The 27,670-nt window shown below is 43.8% G+C and overlaps 1 protein-coding gene across 1 annotated transcript in view; it reads left to right on the top strand.

The window, feature by feature from the left end:
• Positions 1 to 23,662: 23,662 nt before the first annotated feature.
• AP1S2 (adaptor related protein complex 1 subunit sigma 2) overlaps positions 23,663 to 27,670 on the top strand; it is a 144,463-nt gene continuing 140,455 nt past the window's right edge. Inside the window, exon 1 of the mRNA XM_089693641.1 lies at positions 23,663 to 23,816. The gene's annotated coding sequence lies outside the window, so the exon portion shown is untranslated. The remainder of the gene's footprint in view (positions 23,817 to 27,670) is intronic.

Below are 27,670 nucleotides of genomic sequence, written 5' to 3'. Positions count from 1 at the left end.
AGGGGCGGGCTGACCATTGGAGCACTCGGGCGCTGCCCGAGGGCCCAGGGGTCAGTAGAGAGCCCCATAAAATGCCCCTGGTACCTTTTATAGGCTTTTTTGGGTGTGTTTTGAGTGTGGGCAAGGACACAGGGGCCCCATGATCCACAATTGCCCGGAGGCCCCATGAGTTGTCAGTCCGCCCCTGGCTCCCACACTCTCCATTAGGATTGACACCTTTGGCCTAGGCGATTGGAAGCAGAAGGTGTCCTCCCTCCTTCCCTCCCTGTAGTCTTTTGGAACACATGACAGGTCCCAGAAGACTACAAGACCATTCATGAAGCGCAGCGCTACTCGCGCATGCGCAGTGGGCACCCAGCTGTGAAGCCGCAAGCTGTCACAGCCGGGTGCCAACACTGAAGATGCCGGCCTCCTGGAATACAGGACGGCCGGTGAAACGAGCTGCGGGGGACACACCACGGGACCGAGGGACAGGTAAGTGGCTATTTTTTAAAAGTCAGCAGCTACAGTTTTTGTAGCTGCTGACTTTTATTTTTTTGACAGGGTGAATGGAACTCCACTTTAAGAACTACAAGGCAACAGCAGTGAATGAATGATGTGGCCGTGTGGGCGGAGCTGTTTTTAAATTTGAAATGCCCTAGTGTGAATGCAGCCTAAAACTTGTTCTGATCGAAAGGGAGTTAACTGGTGTTGGAGGCAAAGTTGTTAAAGTAAAAAATGTTTTTCTTCCAAGTGTTTGAGAGAAAGGGGGAAGGCAAAATAGATGAAATGACATTTGTGGTAAAGATCAGCTTTAAAGTGTTACTAAACCCAGGACCCTGCATTCACTATATCTGGTCTCCCACAGTACACACAACATGGAAATACAATTATTTTAGTAAATATAAACTGCTGAATACCTTTTCTCAGCAGAAGTTAGATCAGTTTTTTGGCTTCTATCAGTGTCCAGCCCAGCACTAGCTAAAGCTTATAGGAGTTTTCTTTCTGCTCTAGGAGGATGGAAATCCCCTGACCTCTGTCTGGACAGTGCTGATTGGCCCTGTGCTAATCACTTGCACTCTCCCAAGAAAAAAAAAAACCTTTCTAGCAATACAAACCTAACTGAGCATGTGCAGAAGGGTTACAGGTTCAGTCTGTATCAGGTGGTCATTTCAACAAGAGGAGGAGCAGAGAAGAAAGGATCAAACAGCCTTTTTGCACAATGCAGAGGAGTAACCCTTTAGGTTCCACAGTGAGTATAACAAGCATGCTTTATTGCATATACAGACTGATTTTACTGTTGTGGGTTTAGTAACACTTTAAGAATCCCAAAGAACATGAAAGTGTTACTAAACAGAAATGGTGGTTGTATTTATTTTCCTTTTTCTTGCTTTTTTTTTTTTTTATTTCCTTGGTGATCTTGGCAATACCACCCTTCTTTTTCTAAGTAGACACCATACCCAACACCATATCCCACCCACACCTGTCTCCAATCCTGGACTACATGGATTATGTCAGTGAGGTAAGGAACTGAGAACAGAAATAGTGTGAGCCTGCACCAATATGGAAGTCACCTCAAGGCATGTTCACACTAGTAACTGTGTGAAAACGCACTCACTGGTGTGATAGCAGTAGCGATGATGAAGTGGTTCTTCGCCCTGTTGAAAAAAAAATTAAAACTTAGCAGCTACAATTACTGTAGTTTATAACTTGTAATAAAAGGAAACCTAGCTGTTCAGGGGTCCATTTCCATCCTCACCCAAACCAATTCTTCGCTGGTCTTCGGGTCCCCATCTCCGGCATGTTTACTGTGGGCAGATGGCTAAGATTCCTTGCGGCTTCACGGCCAGCTGCCCACGCTATGCTTTTTGAATGGTAACACAGCCATCTGAGACATGTGACATGTCCCAGAGGGGGGGAGAGGAGGGCATAAAGCAGAACTTCCCATTTAGAGTCAAGTTCCTCTTTAATAACTGTAAACAGTACATCGCACCTCTTTTTTTTTTGCGCCAACGTTATTGCATGTAAAAGTGACATTTCATTACTGCTCTGCATGTTCATTCATTCACAGAGCATGACTTGACCCCGATCTCTGCCCTGATTGACATTTTACAACCACTGTAAGGTTGAGCTTCACCCAAAAAGTGAAGTTCCGCTTTAACGCCTCCTTCCCTCCTCCTCGATACTTAATGGCACTTTTTTTTGGAGGGGTTAACACTGGTTTTGACCGATACCTAATACCACTTCTGCTCCGACCGCCTAGGCCAGTGACTGCAGTGACCGAGTGCCGAAACTGCAACCCAAAATCCACTTATTTATCGCAAAGTGCCAAGACTGCAATTAAACCTGAATACTGAGGCTTTAGTTTAGAAAAAAACAACCCATACATTAACATCTTTTGTCTTAAAAGAAAAAACGCAATAACAGAGCTTCCACTGACCACCAGCACAAGGGGGTAAAGTTCCATTGACCACCAGCACAAGGGGCACAGTTCCACTGACCACCATCACAAGAAGGAAAAGTTCTACTGACCACCAGCACAAGGAGGAAAAGTTCCACTGACCACCAGCACAAAGGGGTAAAGTTCCACTGACCACCAGCACAAAGGGGCAAAGTTCCACTGACCACCAGCACAAGGGGGCAAAGTTCCACTGACCACCAGCACAAGGGGGCAAAGTTCCACTGACCACCAGTACAAGGGGGCAACGTTCCAGTGACCACCAGCACAAGGGGGCAACGTTCCAGTGACCGCCAGCAAAAGGGGGCAACGTTCCACCGACCACCAGCACAAGCTAAAATCTTGTGTTGATAAACATTAATGTATTAAAACTCACAGCCAGTTCAATAGTCCAAAATATATAGTGAGGAACAGAAGTATTTGAACACACTGCGATTTTGCAAGTTCTCCCACTTAGAAATCATGGAGGGGTCTGAAATTCACATTGTAGGTGCATTCCCACTCTGAGAGACAGAATTTAAAAAAAATTCAGGAAATCACATTGTATGATTTTCAAAGAATTTATTTGTCTTGCACTGCTGAACATAAGTATTTGAACACCTAAGAAACAGCAAGAATTCTGGCTCTCAAAGACCTGTTACTGTGCCTTTAAAAAGTCCACCTCTACTCCACTCATTAATCTAACTTAGTAGCACCTGTCTGAGCTCTTTAAAGACACCTGTCCACCCCACAGTCAGTCAGATGCCAACTACTACCATGGGCAAGACCAAAGAGCTGTCAAAAGACACCAGAGACAAAATTGTGGACCTCCACAGGGCTGGAAAGGGCTACGGGGCAATTGCCAAGCAGCTTGGTGAAAATAGATCAACTGTTGGAGCAATTGTTAGAAAATGGAAGAGGCTAAAGACAACTGTCAGTCTCCCTCGGACTGGGGCTCCATGCAAGATCTCACCTCGTGGGGTATCACTGATGATAAGAAAGGTGAGGAATCAGCCCAGAACTACAAGGGAGGAGCTGGTCAATGACATGAAGAGAGCTGGGACCACAGTTTCAAAGGTCACTGTCGGTAAAACACTACGCCGTCATGGTTTAAAATCATGCATTGCACGGAAGGTTCCCCTGCTCAAGTCATCACATGTCCAGGCCCGTCTGAAGTTTGCCAATGACCATCTGGATGATCCAGAGGAGGCATGGGAGAAAGTCATGTAGTCAGATGAGACCAAAGTAGAACTTTTTGGTCTAAACTTCACTTGTCGTGTTTGGAGGAAAAAGAAGGATGAGTTGCATCCCAGGACACCATCCCTACTGTGAAGCATGGGGGTGGTAACATCATGCTTTGGTGGTGCTTTTCTGCGAAGGGGACAGGACGACTGCACTGTATTAAGGAGAGGATTGTGAGATTTTGAGCAACAACCTCCTTCCCTCAGTCAGAGCATTGAAGATGGGTCGTGGCTGGGTCTTCCAACATGACAACGACCCGAAGCACACAGCCAGGATAACGAAGGAGTGGCTCCGTAAGAAGCATATCAAGGTTCTGGAGTGGCCTAGCCAGTCTCCAGACCTAAATCCAATAGAACATCTTTGGAGGGAGCTGAAACTCCGTGTTGCTCAGTGATAGCCCCAAAACCTGACAGATCTAGAGGAGATTTGTGTGGAGAAGTGGGCCAAAATCCCTGTTGCAGTGTGTGCAAACCTGGTCAAGAACTACAGGAAACGTTTGACCTCTGTAATTGCAAACAAAGGCTTCTGTACCAAATATTAACACTGATTTTCTCAGGTGTTCAAATACTTATGTTTAGCAGTGCAAGACAAATAAATTCTTTAAAAATCATACAATCTGATTTCCTGAATTTTTTTTTTAATTCTGTCTCTCAGAGTGGGAATGCACCTACAATGTGAATTTCAGACCCCTCAATGATTTCTAAGTGGGAGAGCTAGCAAAATCGCAGGGTGTTCATATACTTCTGTTCCTCACTGTATATATCCTTGTCAGCGCACTGACCAGCCATGTGAAAGCTTAGACGAATGGCAACTAATGAGTCGCGGCTCGTGACGTCATCGTCTGGTGCCACTACTCCTTTCCGAGCATGCACATGGCCCCTAAGTGCACTGTTATCCAATGCTTGGGTGCTTGGGCGACTTGGATCGTGTGCCATCAGGGAGGGTTCTGCGTTCCCGCTGCGGCACGTGTGCCATAGATTAAATATTTTTCATATATTTTATAATAAAAATGCATTTCAACATGCAGTGTATATATACAGTGTGTGTATATATATATATATATATATATATACATATTTATTGAAATATATTGAATATGGCAAAAATTGTAGCATTTCAAATATATGGCAATATATTTGGGAAGAGTATTTTAAAATATATTTCAAATATATTTTTTCTTCCATATGAGATGTAAAGAACGGCTCGGGTAAGCACATCGCTGGATCCTGGGACAGGTGAGTGTCTATTTATTAAAACACCAATTTGACTGGAGCACCTCTTCTACTGGCAGCAGGCAATGTGATGCAGAGGACTGAGTTGTACTACGCTGCGATGAAAAAAATTGCAGCATGCAGTGGTCTGAACTGGCCTAACTGGAAATAAAGCCTTTAGCCTCGCCTTGTGTTGGGACTGTGCTGGGCAAGGCAGCTCCAACACTTTTGATCAATGTGACACTAAAAGCAGCATAATACTGTGGAATGGATGACAAAGTGGGTCAAGGCAAAAGAGCCATTGCAGAATTCCTACTGTAAGTACTTTATCATTCACAACTGACTTGTTTGAAGGATAAGGTTGTCCGAGTCTAGGTCTGCTCCGAGCAGAACATTAATGCTCAGCAGACACAATACATCTTCCATTGAACATTCAGTGACCATGAAACTGCAGACAGACACATGTAAGTAGAAGATTTTTAGATGCACAAGAGGCGCTTTTCATTTAGGATAAATGATAAACTTGCTCACCACTTTGGTCTGCTATTGATTTGACAAGGCCTAGAGGGAACTCAGATCGGTCATATTATAAAGTCAGTGTAAAGGGTTTGTTACCCTTCTCATATTCATTTTACAAGGTCAAATTCTTAGGTATGTTTGACATGTGCTGATTCCAGTGAAGATGATTCACTGTTTTATCATAAAACTGCTGGGAACAAATATTTTATGTTGTAGTGATACATTAACAAACATTTGTAATCATCTTTTGAAAGTCAAAGCTAAACTCCAGGATAAGAAAAAATAAGAAAAAATATTTTCTAAATACAGTAGATGTATATTGCAAGTTGAATCTTAACCACTTGCCCTCCAGAGGATTTACCCCCCTTCCTGACCAGGCCATTTTTAGTGTGATGGCGCTGCATTACTTTAACAGACAATTGCGTGGTCATGCAATGCTGCATTCAAATGACATTTACATCCTTTTTTCCCCCACGAATAGAGCTTTCTTTCAGTGGTATTTGATCGCCTGTGCATATTTTATTTTTTGCGTTATTAAAAAAAAAAAAGACCTACAATTTTGAGAAAAAAACTATATTTTTTACTTTTTGCTGTTAAACATGTCCAGTAAAAAAATTAAAAAAATCAAATTTGGACATAAATTTAAGCCAAAATGTATTCTGTGACATGTCTTTGCTAAAAAAAATCCCAATACATGGAAATTAATTGGCGGTATAGATACTGGAACTTTTTTTTTTTGTACTAGTAATGGTGGCAATCAGTGACTGCAGTGGACATTCTGAAATGGGAGGAACTGACTTGGTGCCATTGACATCCCCAGTGAAACCAATACAGTGATCAGTGCTGAAAAAAACCACTGACACTCTACTAATGGCACTGGGCAGGAAGGGGTTAACATAAGGAGCAGGGGCGGACTGACAACTCATGGGGCCCCCGGGCAATAGGGGATCATGGGGCCCCTGTGTCCTTGCCCAAACTCAAAAAAGCCTATGAAAAAGGTACCAGGGGCACCTCATGGGGCCCCCTACTGACCCCGGCCCTCGGGCAGGGCCCGAGTTTCCAAATGGTCATTCCGCCCCCGATGAGGAGCGATCAAAGGGTTTGCTGCGTGCAGGGAGTGTTTTTCTAGGGAGCGGTGTGTTAGTGCTTCATTGTAATCACACTGCTCTGGATGGCTGCGTTGTCATCTGCAAGACTTATTTTACACCACTAGATGTCCTGTTTGACATTCAGAAACATTCAACCTACATCCTCTGAGGCCAGGCTGCCATGGGCGTTCCCCAGTCTGTACCTGGATAGTGAAAAAAAGCAGGACAATGATGAGCTCATCTCTCTGTCACTTTGTTTTCTCCTGCTATCAGCATGCCTCTTGTTTGCACATGAACTGAATGGGTGCTGCATCTGCTTCCACCAGTCTGTGCTCTGCTGTACAGGAATTCATGTATTTAAAACATCCATTTCATTATGTATTGGTGATTACAGAGCTGGATTTGTGTCCTTTACATCTGCCTAGAGTTCAGGCTGGATTCAAACTATGCTGTTTTTATTAGTTGATTATGAGTTTCCTGTAATGCTCTATATCCAGAATCCAAAGCCAATGGCAGTGACCTTCATAAACAGATTATTAGATTATTGGTAAGTTTAAGACTAAGGGGTCTATTTAATAACAATTTGCTGTGTGAATATACTAAACAAAGGCTTGGAGGATAGTCAGACTTTTGAGGCAATCCACTGACAAAAAACATATTTCATTAAAAGCATATCACACTTAATTTATACAAAGATGCATATAAAGACATCATATTGAGAAAAGACATTAATCCTTGTATTGACTTATTGACAAATGATTGTCTTATCATCCGTTGTAGTTTTGAGTATAGATTTCTTCAAGTAGTAATGTCCACTTAAGCACAATAAACGGTGCTGGATAGGCAACATGAGACTCGATGTGTTTCTCGGAAAACCATTTTCTGCCTAATCAGGAGTGTGTAAAGTCAATATTATAAAGACTACAACACAAAATTGTGATAATAAATTGTGAAATTGTGATAATAAGTAATCAGTGCATGGAAACATAATCATACAAAATAAATTCAACATAATCAAAGACATCTTTGCAACAACACATTTTCATCATACCAGATAGGTATAAAATGGTCCTTAGATCTTACAGCCTATCAGGGAGGCTTCATGAGGAAGCCTGACAGTTCTCCCAAAGGGAGCAGCCAGACCACAAGATCCACAACAGACCTAAACAAGCACGGCAATCAGGATGGTATCAAGCACCCAACATAGGATGCTGGTTTACTATGGGTTAAGTCCAACGAGGTGCTTGGCACCTCACGGACTTATCTTTTTTTATTTACATCTGACAATTTTACTGAGCGCTGTACAGCTTTTGTTATATTTCCTGCACTCTTTGGCTGTACCTCCTGGTCTCAGCTCCCGAAACTGCAGCATCTCTTCCTGCACCTCCCCTCTGCTGGCCATTCACAGAAGGCTTTGTATTTTGTATCGTATAATACAAAGAGCTCTTTGACGGGGCAGGAGGAAGGGAGGGGCAGGCAGAGTGGCTGCATATGACTCTGCAGCTTTAGGAGCTGACCCCAGAAGGTCCAGCACAGGGGCGGACTGACCATTCGAGCACTGCCTGAGGGCCCGGGGTCAGTAGGGGGCCCCATGAGATGCCCCTGGTACCTTTCATAGGCTTTTTTGGGTGTGGTTTGAGTGTGGGTGAGGACACAGGGGCCCCATGATCCCCTATTGCCCGGGGGCCCCATGATTTATCAGTCCACCCCTGGTCCAGCATTGAAGTGCCTGAAGTATAGCAATAGCTATACTCCTGACACTCAGTAAAAATAAAAATTGTAAATCAAAGAGATAAGTCCACAAGTTGGCATGGAAATTTTTCAACTTAAAGTGGTTGTAAAGGCACAAGGTTTTTTACTTTCATGCATTCTATTCATGAAGGTAAAAAACCTTCTGTGTGCAGCAGTGCCCCTAACCCCCTAATATTTACCTGAGCCTCAGCGCGATCCAACGATGTGAACGACAGCCTTGGCTGTCCCAGTTCTCTGTCTCCTCATTGGCAGAGACAGCAAGCGGGAATCATTGGCTGTCAATAACAGTCACTCAGCCAATGAGGAGAGAGAGGGGGTGGGGCCAAATCGTGGCTCCGTGTGTGTGAATGGGCACACGGAGCAGCAGGTGCCCCCATACCAAACTGCTTGCTGTAGGGAAAACCTGACAGGAGTGACGGGCCAAGAGAGCCTGTGAGGGACCAGAAAAGAGGAGGATCCAGGTTGCTCTGTGCAAAACCACCGCACACAGCAGGTGAGTATAGACATGTTTGTTATTTTCCAAAAAAAATTAACCTTTAGAATCGCTTTAACCTCTAGAAATCTAGAACATTTTAGACAGTGGAACACCTGGAGTTCAGCTTTAAACAGCATAATATATTTCTAAAAAGAAAAATGGTGTCTGCAACCCAAATCCCTTTCCTAGCATGTGCTGTCTGTGTCAATAAAGTAAGTCGGTTCTGGGTAATTAAAATTAAAGATATGTTAGACAAAAAAATGTAATAGAAGTAGTACTTGCCTTCAGTGAAAACCACACGTTAAAAGGATCAGTAGATTCTGGGATATAAACAGAAGTGATATTCAAATCTTGACACTTCACACAAAAGGTAAAGTGGTACTCATATACCTCCCCCAAGCCCCCCATGTGTTTTTTTCTCTGTAGAGCTGCATTCTCTTCAAAATACGTATTCACCTGCACCGTGGATCCAGCACTGTCCCACAGTTTGGTAGACATATGGAGATGTACACAATGGAAACATTTGCTTGGTTTAGTTTTGGATTTGTTTGTTCAGTTCATAATTTTGTTTCATTACATTAATTATGTCAGCATTAATTTTTGGAATTTGTTTCGTATATTTGGATTTGTTTTGTATATTTGTTAGTTTCAAATCAATTAAAAATTTGACTTTTGAAATTAAAATGCCAAAAGACAGCTATATTCTATTTTATTCTATTCTGTTGTATTCAAAATTTTAATTTCGGAAGACGGCTATATTCTTTAAATTTTATTCTATTCTATTCTATTTGACTTTCAGAAGACAGTTATATGCTTTCTATTTTATTCTTTTCAAATCTATTCTTTTTTTCCATTCTTTTCTTTTCTATTCTGTTCTATTCTTTTATATTCTGTTCGATTCTATTCCTTTATATCTTATTCTATTTTTTTATTTTCCATTCTAAATTTTGCTATACTGTTTTAGACCTCGATCACACCGAATCCGATTTTGAAATCGCGTGACTTCAGTTGAATTCGCACAACTTCAAAGTTGGATGTCAGTGCGATTTCAGGTGCGACTTGGAACACATCTGTGTGACTTCTTGCACAGATGTCTATGCAAGTCACACCCGAAGCTGCAAAATGTAGTGCATGAACTACTTTCAAAACTAGTGCGACTCCGACAGAGTCAGAGTGGCACGGAATTGACAGCTTCCATTGTGGACAATAGGGTGTGACTTACAATCAAATCGCATGACAATTTGCACTCATGTGACCGGGAACTTAATACATTTTTGTCTATTCTATTCTGTTTTATTCTTTTCTATTGTTTTTTTTAAATTTTACTCTATAAAGCAGCCCAAGTAGGAATCATCATCTTATTTCACTTTTATACCTTACTATATTTATTGCAATATGTTTCCATTTAAAATGAATTCTCCAATTCAGATCATTTATTTTGTTAGATTTTTTTTTTGTATTCTTTGAAATGAATTACTATTGTGATTCAGAATAGTCCAAATATCTTAATAATGAAAATTTTGTCTGAATTTTGATTCACAACTAAACGAATTGCACATACACCGGGTCTTGCACTGCCATGTCAGTCGTCTTCAGCTGATTGCGTCCTCTGGGTGCAGGCAGCTAGCTATGAATGATGCACCAGGCTGGACCTTCGCTCCGCCATCCAATTCTTCTAGGAGGTTGTTTAAAGAGAATTGACACACTTTTGACAGTTAAGTTCTGCTTTAAGCTTGGCCTCATTCACTTCCCTATAAAGCTCAACAGGAAAAGTAATGATCTGCATAATTCAGCTACCAATACCTCTGGATCTATTCAACATTTGACAGCAGTTTCCACACATTGTGAACTCTGGCTATGCACTTTTTTATTATGTGCTCAAAATGAATTTTCTGGATCTGTGACAAGTTTCCTCTATGTCCCTGCTTTTCCTAACATACTGTCACCAGTCTTCACATAAAAGTATCGCTGGTTTCCACTGTAATAATCAATAAAAATCCCAATGACCATGGTTTATTCGTGACAGCTTTCAGAGCTTGCCTGTATTGTAGTAAATTACTTTTACTCCTGTCAGACATTTAACTAGATATCTCGACTGCTCCGAATAGCATTGCTAGCTGCTGTGTGAATGGGGGGAAGCTACAGCCGAACTCCTGGAGGGTTCCTACAGCCATTGAAGATGATAGAAATCTCAGTTTTGAGTCCTCATGCACATGCTTTGTCCATACATTTATGTCACTTGTATGTACTGTATTATCAATATAAAATAGTAGATATACTGTATTTGCAATATATACCAGACTATACTAGTCCAGGATTCATGTATATATGGAAAACCTACATCATAGGGTTGGTTATTATTATTATTATTATTCAGGATTTATATAGCGCCAACAGTTTGCTCAGCACTTTACAATATAACGGGAGACAATACTGCAACAATACAGTTCAATACAAGAGGGATAGGAGGGCCCTGCTCCTTGGAGCTTACAATCTAGGAGGGAGGGGCTAGTGGTACAAAAGGTAGTAATTGTGGGGGATGGACTGGTAGGAAGAGTAGAAGATTCCATTGTTAGCTGAGGGCAGGATAGGCTTCCCTGAAGAGATAGGTTTTCAGAGATCGCCTAAAGGTGAGCAGAGTAGGCGATAGTCTGATAAATTGGGGTAGAGAATTCCAGAGGATGGGGGAAGCTCTGGTTGCAATGGGCACAAAGAAAAGAGAGTGCACCAGCCTAGTGCAACACTATCTAACGCCATTAAGTTGTTAAAAAAGGATTTTTTTTTTCTTAATTAAAATACAAAAGAGCTAAAGCAGAACTACACTGCATCTGTACACCACAAACCAAAAACACTATTAATTTTTTAATATTCAAAGCAAACTCCCCCATTTAATCATGACTCCGTCTTATTTTGCTGAGAAATCACTTCAAAAAACACCCCTCCTACCCAGCATTTCTGGCCGTTGCCATCTTGATTATGGGCATTTGATTCATGTTACATTTACTTCCTGGAATTCCTCTGCCTCTAGCTCAGGCATGCAGGCAGAAGGGTGTGCTTAGCTGAGAAAGTCCTTGCTCCTCTCCTGCATGCTCCTGGGATGTATGGCATCATTTGCTTAGGTCAGAAACCAGGAAGTAACTGAAGAAATAAAAAAATAAGTTTCAAACAAGTAAATATAATATACTTTCCTATCTATTTACCAATTCTAGCAGCATACGGATTGCATATAATAAATGTTGATGGAGAGCGCAAAGTTCAACTGTAAAACCTCAGGCTTATCATAAAGTACTAGGTAAAGATTATTTTCACATCCTCAAAGACTGGATACAAGATATGACAACCTTTCCAACACATACAGCAGATAAATTGTCACAAAAGGAAAATGGGACTTTTTAGGCATGCCAATTCAAAAATATAATTTTTCATTAAAAATCCAATAATTTATAGTTAAAACATCCTATTAAAAAATTGCTGGCTGATACATGCTGATGTTCTGTCCACAAACTCTATTACCACCCCATACTCCCAAAACACAAAAGATGTCGATACAAATTTTACAACAAAATCTTTCTAAGCTTTTGTGTTTTAATATATTCCGACACGTTTCAAAATAATTTCTTCATCAGAGGCTTGATGTGAGTTAGGTGAAAATGACATATAATACTTACCAGCCAAAGAGATAATTAAAACCACATTCCCAGTGGTGCAAACACCGCATACACTGGGGCAGCAGGGCGGAAGTCAGATCCTTCACAAGGACCCCGAGACCACACAAAAACGAATGGGCCAGCGTGTCAGAGTGCCAATGTGGGAAGCTATCCTAGACCCTTTTTCATATTTGAATTCTAGAGAATTGAAACACTGGTGATGTATAAGGATACAATTTTGGGAAGCAAAATAAAAACTTCAGCTTGAAAATAATAAAAGGTATAAAGGAACAATGAGACCCTGCATTTTTCAATTCAAAGCTCGACGCTCAGAATCGCTCACAATCGCTCAACAAGCAAAATCATATTCATTTCAATGGTCCCTGTTCCATTTGAGTGTTTTGTTGCCTATACAAACAACATTAAAACATTCCATCTTTCAAAATATACTTTTTTCTTTTCTCCCCTAAATGAATAAATACATTCTATAACCCCTCCATCTCCCACTCCCCACCCATCCCCCCATCATTGTCTTATCTTTCTCTGTATCCATTTCTCCATAACTTGTTATTCCGACCAATCTTATCGAGATTTCTTAGGCTACCTCCTTTACTTTAATTAGTTCTGTATAAGATTCTGTGGTTTTAAAATTTAACCAAACACTCCATATTCTTTTAAATATTCCCATCTTATCCTCTTCTAAACTTCTCAGTTCTTCAATTCTGAAAATGCCTTCCACTCTATCTATCCAATCCACCACCCTTGGAACCTCTGCCACTAACCAAAATTTTGGTATCAAACCCTTTGCTGCACTGATTAAATGGTACAATACTTTATTCCTATTTACTTCCGCCATGGGTTCAGAATAGTAGAATAAACATTTCAGTGGGTCCCCTTGAATATCTACCCCACATATTTCCTTGATATAATACGCTATTTCCCTCCAATAAACCTGTATCCTCGGGCAACTCCACCAGATGTGCTCCATATTGCTCTTTTCTCCATATCCTCTCCCGCACAATGGGGGCTTTCCCCTTGCTGCTTATGGGTTATACTGGGTGTTAAATACCATCTCACCAAGCATTTGTAGTTCATCTCTACTGTGCGCAAGTTTATTACCTTGTGTGTTAGGTTAAAATAACCTTCCCTTTGCTGAGGGTTTATTTTTATTTCTAGTTCCTTTTCCCATTTACTTAAATATCCAGGGGGCTCTACAGCATCTAAGTCCACAAGGATTTTATATATCCCAGAGGTGATGTGTTTTGGGCTTAATTCATTTCTTCTACATCCCTAAATGGTTGTGGTAAATTTGCAACGAAATGAGACAACTGGTTATACTTCCATTCATCTATTCTAACAAACAAATCCTTATTCTTTTTTAAATTCTGAAATGTGCATAATCTCCCCCCTTTTATAATATCTTTCAAGCGTGCGTTTTTATCCCTTATCCATCTTCCACTTATTTTAACACATTTCCTTGTGCAAAAAAATCTGTTCCCACTAGTGGTATCAATAGTGAATTAAATTCCCATTTTTCCTTATTGTGTAATCTGTCCCATGTATCCAACACTATCCTAGTCAATTTACTTGTTAGAAGGTCTGCTTTAAAGTAGTAATAAACTCCAAACCAAAAATGTAATATATTACAGTTTACCAATGTGGCGGCTGCATTTTTTTTTCTTTTTTTAGGCTTTTTTCCCTCTGTTTTCACCTGGTGATATGACCAGTAACACATCTCCTGTATTAGAGTGCCCCTCTTGGATGAAGGAGAACAGGGGGCACAGCAGACAGTAGCAATGTTAGTCAGGGGGAGGGGAGTGTTAGATGTACTAGCAGATTTACACTAACAAATTAAAGCAAACTCCAGCTCACACTTTATAAGCAGTTACAACAATATTTTTTCCTTTTGGGATAAAGGTTTTACAGTGGAGAAAATATTTATTTGAGCCCCTGCAGATTTTGTAAGTTTGCCCACTTACAAAGAAATTGTCTATAAATGACACAAATGTTATATTGAGATGCAGTTCAGTGAGTAAAATAAGTATTTGATCCCCAAGCAAAACATGATTTAGTGCTTGATGGAGAAACCTTTGTTGGCAAACACAGAGGTAAGACGTGTCTTGAGTCGGTTACCAGGTTTGCACACATCTCAGGAGGGATTTTGGTCCACTCTTCTTTACAGATCTTTTCTAAATCCTTAAGGTTTCTTGGTTGTTGCTTGGCAACTCGTAGTTTCAGCTCCCTCCATAAATTTTCTATAGGATTAAGGACTGGAGACTGACTAGACCACTCCATGAACTTATTGTGCTTCTCTTTGAGCCACTCAGTTGTTGCCTTGGCAGAATGTTTCAAGCCGTTGTCATGCTGGAAGACCCATCCACAACCCATCTTCAGTGTTCTGGCTGAGGGAAGAAGGTTCTCATCCAAGATTTTACAATACATGACCCTGTCCACTGGCCCCTCAATGCAGCAAAGTTGGCCTGTACCTTTAGCAGAGAAACAGCCCCAAAGCATAATTTTTGCACCTCCATGCTTGGATGGTGTTCTAAGGGTCATATTAAGCATTTTTCTTCCTCCAAACACAGCAAGTTGAGTTAATGCCAAAGAGCTCAATTTTTGTCTTATCTAACCACAACACTTTCTCCCAATCCTTCTCTGAATCATTTAGATGCTTAGTGGCAAACTTCAGATGGGCCTGTACACATGCCTTCTTGTGGAAGGGGACCTTGGGGGCGCTGTAGGATTTGAATCCATGGCGGCGTATTGTGTTACTAATCGTTTATTTGATGACTGTGGTTCCAACTGCCCAGATATCATTTACAAGCTTCTCCCATGCAGTTCTGGGCTGATCCCTCACTTTTGTCATGATCAACCTTACCCCATGAGGCAAAATCTTGCATGGAGCTCCAGATTGAGGGCATTGTCTCCTTCTTGCCAAGCTTCTTGCTGATGGTCTTGTAGCCCATTCCAGCCTTGTGCAGGTGTAGAACCTTGTCCCTGATGTCCTTTGACAGCTCTTTGGTCTTGTCCATGATGGTGAGGAAGAAAGAGATTCTGTGGACAGGTGTCTTTTAAACACATAAAAACTTGTGGTTAGGAGCACCTTCTTAAATTGACAGGACTAATCTATGTACCACATGAGCACATAGCAAGTCTGTGGGAGCCAGAATTATTGTTGGTTGGTAGGGGATCAAATATTTTTTTTACTCACTGAACTTCAACTCAAGTTATAACATTTAAATCATGTGGGTTTTTTTTCTGCATTTTTGGTTGATATTCTGTCTTTATCATTAAAAATGCGCCTATGATAAAAATTTTAGACCCTTCATTTCTTTGTAAGTGGACAAACTTACACAATCTGCAGGGAATAAAATAATTATTTTCCCCACTGTATATATATATATATATATATATATATATATATATATATATATAAAAAAGCTGTTCTTTGTAAGCACCACTGTCAGTGTTGACGGGTTTGCCTCCTCCCTCTAACTGCTATATCTGCAAAAAAAAACATACTTACCAGCTAGGTAACCTGGTAAAAATAAATAACACTAATGCAGCCATCACATCTAATAATTGGTAAGTGGTAATATAACAAATGTTTGCTTTTGGGTTTAATACTGATTTAAGTGTGGAAAACTCTTTCATTCACATAATGAATACCTGGTGATCTGGCCAGTATATTGGCCTTCCTTTATTTTGCCTAGAGAGAATTGCTGATGACTCTTCTCCCTTCATGTTAATTAACACAAAACTGGGGTGCCCTGCCCTCTTGAAGGAGTGACCCAGGGCAATCTCTTGGATCGCATCTCCAAACTCCTGCAGAGTGAAGAGCATGGCAGCCTCTAAATCAGCAATGGGCAAACTACGGCCCGGCGGACCTTTTAATCCGGCCCGCGGAGCTAGGCTCCTCTCACAGTCCGCCCTGAAGACCGATGTAGCATGAAAATCTGTCTCCTATGAGGATCTGTCCCCCTCGACGTATCTGCGCATGTGCCGGAGATCGCCGATCGGCTGCTAATGCCTGAAACTGGCACATGCGCAGATACGTCGAGGGGGACAGATCCTCATAGGAGACAGATTTTCATGCTACACCGGAACGGCGCGGGAACACGGAGCAAAGGTAAGTGAATTGACACAGGGGGGACTTGGGGACTTAATATGGGGGATGAATTAATATGGGCAATGAATTACTATAGGGGGGATGAATTACTATATGGGGGATGAATTACTATAGGGGGGATGAATTACTATGGGGGATGAATTACTATGGGGGATGAATTACTATATGGGGGATGAATTACTATATGGGGGATGAATTACTATATGGGGGATGAATTACTATAGGGGGGATGAATTACTATATGGGGGATGAATTACTATAGGGGGGATGAATTACTATATGGGGGATGAATTACTATGGGGGATGAATTACTATGGGGGATGAATTACTATATGGGGGATGAATTACTATGGGGGATGAATTACTATATGGGGGATGAATTACTATGGGGGATGAATTACTATGGGGGATAAATTACTATGGGGGATGAATTACTATATGGGGGATGAATTACTATAGGGGATGAATTACTATATGGGGGATGAATTACTATGGGGGATGAATTACTATATGGGGGATGAATTACTATATGGGGGATTAATTACTATGCTTACTATGGGGGAATATTACTATACTTACTATGGATGACACATACACATCATTCATCTACTCTTGGTCCGGCCCCCGGGTCCAATATATGAACCCATTGCGGCCCTCAAGTCAAAAAGTTTGCCCACCCCTGCTCTAAATTGACATGACAGGGGCAAAGAGGAGGTATTCTGCAACTGATTAACAGCAGAGGGGGCTGTTAATCAGTTTCAGCTGCTTTGGTGTTAACCTCCCTGGCGGTATTCCCGAGTGTAGCTCGGGGTAAAGTTTCAGCACCACAAGCGATAACCCCGAGCTACACTCGGGAATACCTTGCAGCGTTGCTCTGGGATCTCTTCTGCACTTACCTTGTCCTGCGCTCCCACGATGTACACCCTGCAGTGTCCCTGGCAATGTCCTACGGCTGATGCCGGCATCTGTCTTCCGGGTTCCGTTCCCTGCGACGTCAGGACGTACGGGGGACGGAACTGGCGGGAAATTTTAAAATTTTAAAAGTGACATTCACTAAAATCACATAGTAAAACATTACTGTATCAAACCATTTCACATACATTTTGTCCCAAGTGCTTTGTCCTGTGCCCTGCCTGCATTTTTACTGTTCTTTCTGCCTTGAAACTGAGAAACGTCCATCGTCCAAAAAGCATCCCTTTAGGTCAAAAGCAGTTTTAGACCAGCTAGAGAACAGCGATAGTAAATTAGAACCACTTGCAAAATTGAGTGATAATGATTCGTGGGGAAATTCGTCACCAGACACTGAAAACGATTTTGTGACTTTGCTCAGTGATGTGCGAACTTGGCGCTATATTTCAAATTTCAGTGTTTTTGGTTTGATCATATTATTGAATTAAATTTATTATTTTTTAAGATTATTTATTAAATTATAATTTTTTATTATTATTATTATTATTATTATACAGTATTTATAAAGCGCCAATAGTTCGCTCAGCATTTGTACATTACAAAGGGGGACAGAACATGTGACAGAACAATACCAATACAATGTGATACACGAGGGGTTCGAGGGCCCTGCTCTTTCGAGCTTACAATCTAGGAGGGAGGGGATGGTGGCACAGGAGGAGATAGCTGTGGGGGATGGAGTGGTAGGAAGAGTGGAGGAGGTCGGCAAGTTAGCAGGGGGTGGGGTAGGCTTCCCTGAAGAGATCGGTTTTCAGGGTGCGCCTAAAGGAGAGGAAAGTAGGTGATAATCTGATGGGTTGGGGCAGGGAGTTCCAGAGGATGGGTGACACCCTGGAGAAGTCCTGGAGGCGGGCATGGGAGGAGGAGACCAGGGAACTAGAGAGAAGGAGGTCTTGTGAGGAGCGGAGTGTGCGTGCTGGGCGGTACTTGGATATTAGATCAGTGATGTAGTTCGGGGCAGTATGGTGGACAGCTTTGTACGTCAGCGTTAGGATTTTGAATTTGATCCGTTGCGCAATCGGAAGCCAGTGGAGGGATTGGCAGAGGGGGGTGGCGGAGACAGAGCAGTTGGAAAGGTGAATGAGTCTGGCAGCCGTATTCAGGATCGACTGAAGCGGGGATAGCCAGCGGCGAGGCAGGCCAGTGAGGAGGGAGTTGCAGTAGTCGAGTCGTGATATGATGAGAGAGTGGATGAGCTGTTTAGTGGTTTCTGGGGTTAGGAACGTGCGGATTTTGGCGATGTTGCGGAGGTGGAGTCTGCACGAGTTTGTTAAAGATTGGACTTGGGGCTGGAAGGATAGGTTGGAGTCCAGAATGACACCCAGTACTCTGGCCTGCAGGGCGGGTTTGATGGTAGCGTTGTTGGATGTGACGGAGAAATCAATGGGGGGTGGTGTCCGGGCTGGGGGGAAGACAAGAAACTCGGTTTTGGAGAGGTTCAATTTAAGGAAGTGGAGCGACATCCAGTCTGATATGTCGCTCAGTAGGTGTGTGATTCGGGCTGAGACCAAGGGGGTGAGGTGGGGGGTTGAGAGATAGATTTGTGTGTCGTCGGCATAGAGGTGGTAGTTGAAGCCGTGAGAGTGTATGAGTTGGCCAAGGGAGGAGGTATAGATGGAGAAGAGAAGGGGCCCAAGGACAGAGCCTTGAGGGACCCCAACAGAGAGGGGGAGTGAGGGGGAGGTGGTAGCATTATAGGTAACGCTGAAGGAGCGTTGTGACAGGTAGGATGAGAGCCAGGAGAGAGCAGAATCTCTGAGGCCGAGGGAGTGTAGTTTTTTGAGGAGTAGGGGGTGGTCGACTGTGTCGAAGGCCGCAGAGAGGTCAAGGAGTAGGAGCACTGAATAGTGGCCATTAGCTTTGGCGGTTAGCAGGTCGTTGGAGAGTTTGAGTAAGGCAGTTTTGGTGGAGTGTAGGGGACAGAAGCCGGACTGTAGGGGATCGAGGAGGTTGTTGTCGTTGAGGTGAGAGCATAGGCGGGTGTAGACTAGGCGCTCGAGGAATTTAGATGTAAATGGGAGCAGGGAGATGGGTCTGAGGTTGTTCGGGTCATTGGGGTCCAGGGAGGGCTTTTTAAGTATGGGGGTGATGTGTGCATGTTTCAGAGGGGAGGGGAAAGTGCCTGAGGAGAGGGAGAGATTGAAGATGTGGGTGAGAGAGCGTAGGATGGAGGAGGAGGAAGGTCGTAGGAGTTGTGAGGGGATAGGGTCGAGGGGGCAGGTGGTGAGGTGGGCATCAGAGAGGATCTTGGAGACTTCCTCGATGGTAGTAAGGTCAAAGGTGCGGAGTGTGGGGGGAGCTTCAGTATGAGGAATTTATGATTTTGTGTTTCAAATTTTAACATACCCGGGATGTTTACTAGACTCTTGTTCACACAGATTTCAGTGAGTTATTCCTAAAAATTACAGGCCTACAATAAAAAAACTACATATTTCCATGCAAAAAAATGTACCACTTTGAGCACAGAAATATGGACATAATCAGACCGCTAGAGAGGTTACTGAAATTAACAACAGGTGCACTAGATGGGCAACAATGAGACAACCCCGAAAATGGGCATGGTTTTACAGGTGAATGCCACTGACATTTTTTTCCCTACTTATCTTTTCTGTTTTTCACTAATTTTGCAGTTGGCTAGGGTCAGTGTCACTACTGGTAGTATGAGGCGATACCTGGACCCTACAGAGGTTGCACAGGCAGTCCAAATCCTCCAGGATGGCACATCAATACGTGCCATTGCCAGAAGGTTTGCTGTGCCTCCCAGCACAGTCTCATGAGCATGGAAGAGATTACAGGAGACAGTTACTCTAGGAGAGCTGGACAGGAGCGTAGAAGGTCCATGACCCATCAGCAGGACCGGTATCTGCTCCTATGTGCAAGGAAGAACAAGGTGAGCACTGCCAGAGTCCTACAAAATGTCCTTCAGCTGGCCACTAGTGTGATTGTCTCACACAGACTTCATGAGGGTGGCCTGACGTCTTCTAGTGGGCCCTGTGCTCACTGCCTGGCACCATAGAGCTCGATTGGCATTTGCCATTGAACAGCAGAATTAGCAGGTTCACCACTGGCACCCTGTGCTTTTCACAGATGAGAGCAGGTTCACCCTGAGCACATGTGACAGACATGAAAGGGTCTGGAGAAGCCGTGGAGAACGTTATGCTGCCTGTAACATCGTTCAGCATGACCATTTTGGTGGTGGGTCAGTGATGGTCTGGGGAGGCATATCTATGGAGGGACACACAAGACCTCTACAGGCTAAACAATGACTAAACTGACTGCCATTAGGTATTGGGCTGAAATCCTTGGACCCATTGTCAGACCCTATGCTGGTGCAATGGGTCCTGGGTTCCTCCTGATGCACAACAATGCCTGACCTCATGTGGTGAGAGTATACAGGCAGTTCCTGGAAGATGAAGGAATTGATACCATTGAATGTCCCCCATGCTTGCCTGACCTAAATCCAATAGAACACCTCTGGGGTATCATGTTTTGGTCCATCTGACACCACCAAGTTGCACCTCGGACTGTCCAGGGGCTCAGTGATGTCCTGGTCCAGATCTGGGAGGAAATACCCCAGGACACTGTGGCAATTGGACGCGGACAACCATTTTGCTAAGATCCACCATCTTGTATCATACTCTGCAAATATCATTCTCTCTCCCTCCTGTGTGTGTGCTGAGTTCAGGAGTGCACAGGACACAGCTGGATACGCTTCATGGTTGTAAACCCAATTAGCTGGTCCCATGATGTCTGTCAGACTCTTGCCTTAGCCTGGTCATAAAGCTATAAATCAGTCAGTCACTGGACATGAAAAGCATTCCAGAGTGGAAGTAAAACGTACATTCCACTTGAAACCACTTTTTCATACAAATTCATAAATCCCGACAGGAACAAGGTACAATAAAACAAAGCATATATTCAGATAGGTCAGTTTAATACGAGTCACCTGACACCTTACACCCCTATGTAGAAAGCAATATGTCTTTATCTGGAATGGTAAGATATGTCATATTTGATGTCTGGACGATCAGGATATCATTCTGCATATTAATCTACCAGTGGCTAGGCTGCTACATGTACCTAGTGAAGGTTATTGGCCATGGTATAAACTTGCAGGGATTTGGTCCTAGCCTGAGTCTCCACCTAAACCCCCTCCCCAAATGAGGCGATTGGCCCTTAGCTTCAGTAGACACCCCCTGCTGGGACACTAGAAAACAGGCTGTCATGCCTGGAAAGAAAGATGAATAGATTCTCCCTTTTAACATCCAGAACCAACTTCGGGAGAAAAGGTACCCTTTTGTTCAGGACACTTGAGCTCTGCTTAAACCAAGGACTTCTGCAAGTATCCTATCTTCTTTTTTTTTATTGCACCATTTTAACCTTTTTAGTAATAAATTCTATTTTATGAAAAGTGTTGAACTGTTTCTAAAGCTCTTTAATGCAAACTAAGAATCCCTGTCAATGAAGAGTGCTACTGTGTATTTTAAAACTTCTGCATACATCTGTCTGCGGTGACAGTGTGTATACAGACGCTTATTCAAACATCATAGTGTTACTGCTAAGACTTCTGAGTTTCCTCCTCCTCTGTAAAAAAGTGGTGGTGGCAGTGTGAAGGGTTAATTGCGTAATTAACCTGACCCAGTAACAATCGCTCTCAGGCTGCTGCCACATAGATTGTGGTCCAGTGAGCTGGAAAATCTCTGTGCAGGGTACAGCTGGGCGTGGCATTGTTACGCAAGTGGCAGTGCGGTTTTAGATTGGCTAGTCCTTTCGGTCACAAGTTGGTGAGAAGGGCTGGGGTCTGACGCCGTGCCCATCACAGACACCATCCATCGTTTCATTAGGAGCATGCCCCGGCATTGTGACGCATGCATACACACATATGGGGGCCATACAAACTACTGACTACTATTTTGAGTTGCTGCAGTAAAATTTCAGCAACATGGACTAACCTGCAGAATTTTTTCACTATGATTTTTGGGGTGTCTTTGAATTCAGTTCTCTGTAGATTGAGAATTTTCATTTCCATCAAATGATGGGGCATCCTTACGTTCCTAACACATTACCCAGTCCATATCAGTATAGATATCCAGCATGAGATTATTCCCCATTGAGATCTGGTGTGTTTTCAAAGTGTTCCTTTCATTTCTGAGCAGTGTATGTAGTAGTTCCATAATAAATTAAAACACTATTAAAATATTATTGTGACAACTACCAATCCTTCTGTATGATGATGAGAAATCATTTAGTGTGTTCCGCATTTATTTTTAATGTATATAGGATGCTTCATTTACAGACACATTAGCGTGAAGAGCGATGAAACTTCTTCCTAATACTAGATCATGAATTTTACAAAGGAAATATAATCTTATGACAACCAAGTTGAACCAATCCTATGGAAATCATGAATTATGTAGAGAAAGTAATCCGAGGTCTGAAAACATATCTGGTATGATAAATAAATAATAAGGATTTCATGCACTGAAGGTCACTTTTGGAAGTAATGTATTACAAATGATCACTCAATTATTCCTGTCTAGGAATATATACTATATTGCCAAAAGTATTGGGCCGCCTGCCTTTACAAACACAGGAACCTTAATGGCATCCCAGTCTTAGTCCGTAGCAGGGGCGGACTGACCATTTGGAAAGTCAGGCACTGCCCAAGGGCCCGGGGTCAGTAGAGGGCCCCATGAGATGCCCCTGGTACCTTTATCTTAGGCTTTTTTGAGATGGGCAAGGACACAGAAGCCCCATGATCCCCTATTGCCTGGGGGCCCCATGAGTTGTCAATCCTCTCCTGGTCCGTAGGGTTCAATATTGAATGAAAAAATGATAAGTTGTGCGCTGCCCAATGATTCCAACAATAGTGAAATATTACAACAGAACAATGTTGGAGAGGCTGCAAACACAAGTAGTGTGTGATCATCAATACATACAAAACCAATGTAATGTGCCCATCAACATCCACTACACTGAACAATACACACTACACTACCCGGGAAGGTGAAGAGATGGGGAGCCCGCTGGGGAGGGTTATGTATCACACACACAGGACATCCTCAACATTCAGTCATCCAATCATGTGACACCCGCATCCCGGACCTGCCTGGGGTGTGAAGGGAATATTGTGCTTCCCACATGGGCGGGTGAGGATGGATCGCCTCCCGGGTGCCCGGTGTATACTCCTCCCCTCATTCACATGGCAGCCTGGAATGACCCGCACAGTGATGATGAATGGGAGCCCACAGCCCGGGCACTCCAGCATCACCTCCGCCACCTCCCAGAGCACGCCGTGACGTCATGACGCGGCCCCGGGGACGTCAGGCGCTTCTGTCAGAAGAGTCGGGGCGGCTATAGAGCGGCTCGGGGTATGTGAGTGTGTGCGGGACCCCTCCCCCTCTTCTCTGCCTGCTTCTCCGCTGTACCGGCATGACTTCAGCACTTCTCCTCCGTGTGTCAGGTCTGCGGTACACCGACTGTGTGCAACGTACTCCTCTCCTCACCCGCTGTGTGCAATGTACTCCTCTCCTCACATACTGTGCAACGTACTCCTCTCCTCACCCGCTGTGTGCAATGTACTCCTCTCCTCACATACTGTGCAACGTACTCCTCTCCTCACATACTGTGCAACGTACTCCTCTCCTCACATACTGTGCAACGTACTCCTCTCCTCACCCGCTGTGTGCAATGTACTCTTCTCACATAATGTGTGCAACGCTCTCCTCAACCTCTGTGTGCAATGTACTCCTCACCTGACCCGCTGTGTGCAACATACTCCTCTCCAACTGTGTGCAACTGTACTCCTCTCCTCGCCCGCTGTGTGCAACTGTACTCCTCTCCTCGCCCTCTGTGTGCAACGCTCTCCTCTCCTCACCCGCTGTGTGCAACTGTACTCCTCTCCTCGCCCTCTGTGTGCAACTGTACTCCTCTCCTCGCCCTCTGTGTGCGACTGTACTCCTCTCCTCGCCCGCTGTGTGCAACTGTACTCCTCTCCTCGCCCGCTGTGTGCAACTGTACTCCTCTCCTCGCCCGCTGTGTGCAACTGTACTCCTCTCCTCACCCGCTGTGTGCAATGTACTCCTCTCCTCGCCCGCTGTGTGCAACGCTCTCCTCGCCCGCTGTGTGCAACGCTCTCCTCGCCCGCTGTGTGCAACGCTCTCCTCGCCCGCTGTGTGCAACGCTCTCCTCACCTGACCTGCTGTGTGCAACGTACTCTTCTCCTCGCCCGCTGTGTGCAACGCTCTCCTCACCTGACCCGCTGTGTGCAACGTACTCTTCTCCTCGCCCGATGTGTGCAACGTACTCCTCTCCTCGCCCGTTGTGTGAAATTGTACTCCTCTCCTCGCCCGCTGCGCGCAACGCTCTCCTCGCCCGCTGCGCGCAACGCTCTCCTCGCCCGCTGCGCGCAACTGTACTCCTCGCCCGCTGCGCGCAACTGTACTCCTCGCCCGCTGCGCGCAACTGTACTCCTCGCCCGCTGCGCGCAACTGTACTCCTCGCCCGCTGCGCGCAACTGTACTCCTCGCCCGCTGCGCGCAACGTTCTCCTCGCCCGCTGCGCGCAACGTTCTCCTCGCCCGCTGCGCGCAACGTTCTCCTCGCCCGCTGCGCGCAACGTTCTCCTCGCCCGCTGCGCGCAACTGTACTCCTCGCCCGCTGCGCGCAACTGTACTCCTCGCCCGCTGCGCGCAACTGTACTCCTCGCCCGCTGCGCGCAACTGTACTCCTCGCCCGCTGCGCGCAACGTTCTCCTCGCCCGCTGCGCGCAACGTTCTCCTCGCCCGCTGCGCGCAACTGTACTCCTCGCCCGCTGCGCGCAACTGTACTCCTCGCCCGCTGCGCGCAACTGTACTCCTCGCCCGCTGCGCGCAACGTTCTCCTCGCCCGCTGCGCGCAACTGTACTCCTCGCCCGCTGCGCGCAACTGTACTCCTCGCTCGCTGCGCGCAACTGTACTCGCCCGCTGCGCGCAACTGTACTCCTCGCCCGCTGCGCGCAACTTTCTCCTCGCTCGCTGCATGTAATGTACTCCTCTCCTCGCCCGCTGCGTGCCGTGTACACTTCTCGCCCCCTTTGTGCCGTGTACACTTCTCGCCTGCTGCGTGCCGTGTACCAGCTGGGTGTGCACTCTTCTCTTTTTATGCTGCACTCCAATATGCACAATGTACTCCTTCCTCTGTACCCCCTTCTGGGGTTTATCTGTCCTCTGTATTCAGTACATGAGTCTCTTCTGCATCCTCTAGTAGTCATTCTCCTCTCTGCTGCCTGCTCTTCATCCCTGCTGTCCCTTTATTAAATATTCCTCCATCTTATTCCCTTTTATCTTCTCCTAAATATTTTTCTCTTCTACCTTCCCCTAAATATTCCTCCATATATTTCCCATCAGCTTTGTCCCACATTATTATTTCCTCGTCTCTTTTCTCCAATAATTCCCCTCAGTGGTATGTTCCCCCACACTATGTCATCCTAACTGATTCTCTTTTCCTGCTAGATGCCCCCACCTCATTCTCTATTCATGTGAATCTTTTTTATTCATATATTTCCCCTAACAGATGCAACCATCTTCTATATTTTTGTATTGTTTTTTTTCTTTCCTATAAAACCCACACATTCATTTCTCCCAGAATTCCCTCAAATCACTCTCATATTGTACATGTCCTTCAAATTACTCATTTGTCCTGGCAGCCCTCCAGTGTCATTACTGTTCTCTGGAGACCCCCTCATCATTCTTTTCTGTTAGGTTCCTTTCATATTATATTCTCATTCCAGTGCCCCCCCTCCACCCTTTCATTCCCGTCTCACAACTATCTCCTGTTATTCTCTTCTATTAGCTCCCCCCCATGTTATTTCCACAGCTATCCTTCTAGCAGTCTCTCCCAATTACCTCTGTGTATTTTGTCTTCTCCATGGTAGTTTTATGTTTTTACTTTGTCATCAGACATTGTTTTCTTTAGGCCTCATGTACACAGAATGTTTACTCCTCTCTGAATGCCTTTTCTGGCAGGAAAAAAGCTGCTTAAAAAAGATGCAGTAAAAGCCAAGTATTGCACTGTATGTTTGTGCGTTAATGCATTCTGTTGGCCAGAATATTACTTTAGCCTAGGTTCACATCTATACAGATTGTGGATTCTGCGACTTCAGTGTGTTTTGCATTGTTGATCACACGTTTTGATGTGTTTTGCATTATTTAATTTAAATTTTTTTTGCCAATAGAAAAATATTGACTTTGATGTGACTTTGGATGGGTTAAACTTTGATGGTACCTGAGTGCCAGAGAGTGTGACGTTACATCAAAGTTGCATTTTATGAACAGAACTGTTATACTTTTCTATCAGCAAAAATAGGTTGCAGCAAAGTCACACCCATCCAAAGTCACATCAAAGTCTATTGGCAAATGAAAACACAAAACACATCAAAAACACCACGTTTTTGGTGCGGGTCCATTTAAATCTTAAACACAAAACACAATCTGCTGTGGGGAAAAAAAAAGTCCTTGACCCTTTCCAAAAAATGCACAGCCTCAAAACACACAGATGTGAACTAGATTAATAGGAAATCATGTTAAATGGACTGTAGTGCATTTCTGAAAACTGGAAAACACATTGAAATTCACATGAGTGTAAACCAAGGGTTATTCTGGTCATTAGAATGCATTAATGACCGAGATGTGCAAATCATATCATCCAACACACAGGATATGACGTTTCAGGCATCAGGCTGGTGTTTTCTTTATATTTAGCCCTGCTGCAGGCAAGCAGCAGGGTTTACTTTATGCAGTGCGGTTTTCATGTCACTTTTCAGTGCCATTGTCAAAGGTAGTTATTCAGCAGTTAAGGTGCGATTCTAATATGATTTAGGAATACTCTTTTGTTCAATGCGAATTTAGTACTGCTGCAATTTTTTTTCTGTTTGCCTTCATATGCTAGAAATGGCATCCATCCTCGTCTCTACAAAACTTCCACCCACTTTATGCAAATCTGTCTTCTAGCCACTTCTATGCAAAACCGGATATGAATCACTTCCTATGTGAACAGGTATCTCAGAATGCCACTATACTCTATGCTGTGCGAGTTTGGAAAGCATCGCTCCATACTCACAACACCCATTTTTTCACTGGATCATAATCATATTGTATAGATGTGACATCCTTCATAGAAATCAATGTGTGAACAGGAACTAAAGCTTCATTCACACCTGGGCATTTTGGGATTGTAGCAGAATCAC

Source organism: Staurois parvus, unplaced genomic scaffold, assembly GCF_062004578.1.
Source record: "Staurois parvus isolate SC_StPar_1 unplaced genomic scaffold, SC_StPar_1.0 ptg000635l, whole genome shotgun sequence".
In the NCBI taxonomy this organism is placed as follows: Eukaryota; Metazoa; Chordata; class Amphibia; order Anura; family Ranidae; genus Staurois; species Staurois parvus.
Note: the sequence above shows the minus strand (reverse complement) of the source record. Positions and strands in the feature narration are given on the sequence as shown.